Source organism: Austrofundulus limnaeus, unplaced genomic scaffold (genome assembly GCF_001266775.1).
Source record: "Austrofundulus limnaeus strain Quisiro unplaced genomic scaffold, Austrofundulus_limnaeus-1.0 Scaffold113, whole genome shotgun sequence".
Classification (NCBI taxonomy): domain Eukaryota; kingdom Metazoa; phylum Chordata; class Actinopteri; order Cyprinodontiformes; family Rivulidae; genus Austrofundulus; species Austrofundulus limnaeus.
In genome coordinates this window covers 1649561-1653704 of record NW_013952515.1, presented here as the reverse complement: position 1 = coordinate 1653704, position 4144 = coordinate 1649561, and the positions used below count along the sequence as shown (strand labels likewise).

General features: G+C 43.3%; 1 protein-coding gene across 2 annotated transcripts in view; it reads right to left on the bottom strand.

The window, feature by feature from the left end:
- The window catches only part of dnajc6 (DnaJ (Hsp40) homolog, subfamily C, member 6), a 50763-nt gene that overhangs the window by 44082 nt on the left and 2537 nt on the right, over nucleotides 1–4144 (bottom strand). The gene's annotated exons all lie outside the window — the stretch shown is intronic.

The window sequence follows — 4144 nt, the reverse complement described above, 5'->3', positions numbered from 1 at the left end:
GTTGTCATTAGTGATTATCTCAATTTCGGCTAAAAGAATTGACAAAATCCTACACACTGTGCCTTTAAAGGTTGAAGTTTACATTTAAGTATTTTGGAATGGAACAGCCCCTACTACCCGTGAGAAAAAGCTGTTCCATTCTTACTTGCCGGTGTTATGCAAAATTCAGTTCCCCTGTGAAAATCTGTTCCCCCTAGTGGTCAACCTTAGAGAGAATCACTGGTCCAGGCATACCGTCAGACCAATCCTAAATGGTTAATACAGTATGAGGGTGGAGCTTCCAACACAGGGGGAACAGATTTTCACAGGGGAACTGAATATCGTACAACACCGGTATAAAGTCGAGCTCRTTTCCGGTGAGAGTTGGACTCTGCCAAGGTTGATCCTTTATCACCGATTCTGTTCATAACTTTTATGGACAGAATTTCTAGGCGCAGCTAAGGTGTTGAGGGGATCCTTTTTGGTGACCTTAAGATCACATCTCTGCTTTTTGTGGATGATGTGGTCCTGTTGGCTCCATCAGATCGTGATCTCCAGCTCTCACTGGAGCGGTTCGCAGCCGAGTGTGAAGCAGCCGGGATGAGGATCAGTGCCTCCAAATCCGAGACCATGGTCTTGAGCCRGAAAAGGGTAGAGTGCCTTCTCCGGGTCGGGGAGGAGGTCCTGCCCCAAGTGGAGGAGTTTAAGTATCTCGGGGTCTTGTTCACGAATGAGGGAAGAATGGAGCRGRAGRTMRACAGGCGGATTGGTGCTGCGTCTGCAGTGATGCGGGCACTGTACCGGTCCATGGTGGTGAAGAGGGAGCTGAGCCAGAAGGCGAAGCTCTCGGTTTACCGGTCGGTCTTTGTTCCTACCCTCATCTATGGTCACGAGCTTTGGGTAGTGACCGAAAGAACAAGATCGTGAATATAAGCGGCTGAAACGAGTTTCCTCCGCAGGGTGTCTGGACTCTCCCTTAAGAGATAGGGTGAGAAGTTCAGTCATCCAGGAGGGACTCAGAGTAGAGCCGCTGCTCCTCCACGTCGAGAGGAGCCAGTTGAGGTGGCTCGGGCATCTGGTTAGGATGCCTCCTGGACGCCTCCCTGGTGAGGTGTTCCAGTCACGTCCCACTGGGAGGAGGCCCAGAGGAAGACCCAGGACACGCTGGAGGGACTATGTTTCTCAGCTGGGCTGGGAATGCATTGGGATTCCCCCAGAGGAGCTGGTCCAAGTGGCTGGGGAGAGGGCAGACTGGGTCTCTGCTTAGGCTGTTGCCCCCGCGACCCGACCCTGGATAAATGAAGAAAACAGACAGATGGATGGACGGAACAGCCTTTGCTGTTGGTGCTTGCTCTTGGTATGACGTCACCATCCTGAGACAGCAGCAACCACTGTCGAAGCTTGTCTAAGACATCAAACTTGTAGTTGTGGCTGGTGACCAAGCTGCACTTCTAAGTGCCGGACCACAGGTACCATCCATATTGTTTTCAATAAACCTATTTTGACTTTTTAGATTTTAAATTCTATCTTTAACAGCAAACATTGATGTTTATCGCAGGATTATGACATCGTAGTTAGTTAATGCTAACTGTTGCTAACACTGCTGAAGATGGCATTTGAAATCTATACAGACACAATAATTGCATTTATTTTAGCAAACCTCAAATTTTACTAACTGGATCAAACAAAATCCCACTGAAATGGTCCTTAATGCATATTTCTGCTTATTAGCCTCATACCAAAAATAAGAATGGCATCAGTGTTTTCTTTATCTATCAGCTGACTAGGCTGCTGTTTAAAATAATCCATGAAACCAAAATGTTTGAGTAGTGTGACAATCACACTATCACACAAACACTTTCACAATGACTAATTGTTCAAAAGGGCCTTAAATGAGTAAACAGAAACAAGCAAAGTTTCCGGTGAATCGGCTTTCTAGGGTCACAACAATTCTAACCTCCTGAATCTGATATATCCAAGCAACTTTGGGATCTGCACAAAAAAATGCACAAATGTTAAAAACCRTTTTAGGAATGTCCAGCTTTTAGGACAACACTTAACTCACACTGAATGAGACGAAAGCCCAAATATCAGATCAATTCAATTTCAAATGTGTCATTTTTTCAGATGATTGTTTTTCTGTTTGGAACCATGTGTTTAAACAAAACCAAACTCTGCTTCTTATGGCAAGCTTCCTTCCTGTGCCYGGTCCCCTGGCAACAAAACCCCCGCATGGTTGTGAAAAGAGGACATGAGCCTGGGAAACTCTTTTAGGAGAGCAAACGGGAGCCCAAAGCACAGCAGGGACGGAATGTCCAAAACGGAGGAACGATGCYCCCGCCATAACCGGATGCAACGTGTGGCAAATTAGCCTCCTGCCTGTGAYTAATCATGCTGACCAGTACCAGTGTCCTGATGCATCTCAGTAATCCAGGTAAAAAATCAAAWAGAAAAAAATTGTRTAGGTCTTCTGGACGGGTTCTTCTCTAATGAAACGTTTCGTCTCTTCTCCAAGAGACTTCTTCAGTCTGAGAGTTTCAGGCAAAATTCAGGCTTTTAAGCACTGCCTCCATGTGACTGATACTCACATCACATGGCTATCGTTGACACCTAATTAACACYTATTGTTAACAGGGGGTGGAGTGATACTGGCAATGGCTGCGCTGTAGGAGGGAGACAACTGAAAACGGAGGCCTCCACCTCTGTTTAATGATGGACGGTCTTTCTTTACAAAAATGGCTTCTTTTACTCCTCTCTCAAACCAACGTTCCTCTCTATCAAGAATGAGAACATCCTCATCTCTGAAAGAGTGACCGCTGGCCTGTAAATGAGTGAAAACTGCAGAGTTCTGGCCATTAGATGTAGCTTGTCTGTGTTGGGACATTCTTTTGAACAGTGGCTGCTTTGTTTCCTCGATGTTTAACTGGTTGCAGTCCTCCTGGCACTTAACAGCATATACAACATTGCTCTGTTTGTGCCGGGGCACYGGATCTTTGGGGTGATCTTTGGAGTATTTATCATATCCTGCATGTTTGGGTCAGGTGCAGCAGCTCTCTCTGCAGATTACTAATAACATTTTATACAAAGCCTTTGGGTTCCTCTCTGCATTTTTTTAAGTGAAACTTTTCAAATATTAACAGATATCAGAATGGCTGTGCTGTTTTCCACTGGCCCTTAAACGTAACTTCTTTTTAACGTCTGTTATGAATTTTAGTTGAGCTCCCCTGAATGTGCAGCAGCTGTTGTATAAACATGGATAGCAAAAGGTGAATGTGAGCTCTTGATGACCTGTAGTGATGTCTGCAAACAGGTTTTCTGAGCTGCTGTTACAAAACAAACCACAAAGCTCTGTCGGCGTTTTGGCACAGCTGAGGCTGTCTAAAGGGCATTTGGAGATGCAGTATTTCCATTCCTTTCATCGACTTAAGATGCACTTTGTGAAATGTAAAAAAAAAATGCAATAATTTGTGAATCATTGCAAATTTTAAACCACAAATATGAACATGCATGTGCACCATAGCAGTGGTGGGCAGCACTGATCTAAAAATTAGTTCCACTAGCACTAAAACAATAACTCAAATMTTTAGGTCCCCTAATTCTAAAGCACTAACTCAAAWATTTAGGTCCCCTAATTCTAAAGCACTAACTCAAATATTTAGGTCCCCTAATTCTAAAGCACTGATGCACTGAGAGTTTTAGCAAAAGCTAATTCTAAAGCACTAAAATAACTCAGTCAACCCACAACAAACATGAGTCCCATGTTGCCATGTTGCTCTCTTAAGACTTATCATTGACATTCCACAGCTGTGTTTGTGTTAAAATATTGTCACCTAGTGTATAAGTGACACACATATGAACAAAATGTGCGACAGTTTTCACCCTCAGCTGTTAACATTAATGTTGATCAATAACATTTATATACCTCAGTTAGTGCTTCTAAATTTAGCCTATAAAATTAGCAAGTGCTAATCCACTCATAAATTTTAAAATTAGCAAAAGCCCTAAAGCACTAGTTCCCCCATTAGTGCTTTAGAGCTTTAGGGGAACTGTGCCCACCACTGGACATTCAGTTCATAATTATATTTTTAATTGCTTCATTCATTGATAAAATTCTACATATAAAATAAATACCTCACATATTCAACAAGATTAAAACCTCATGAGT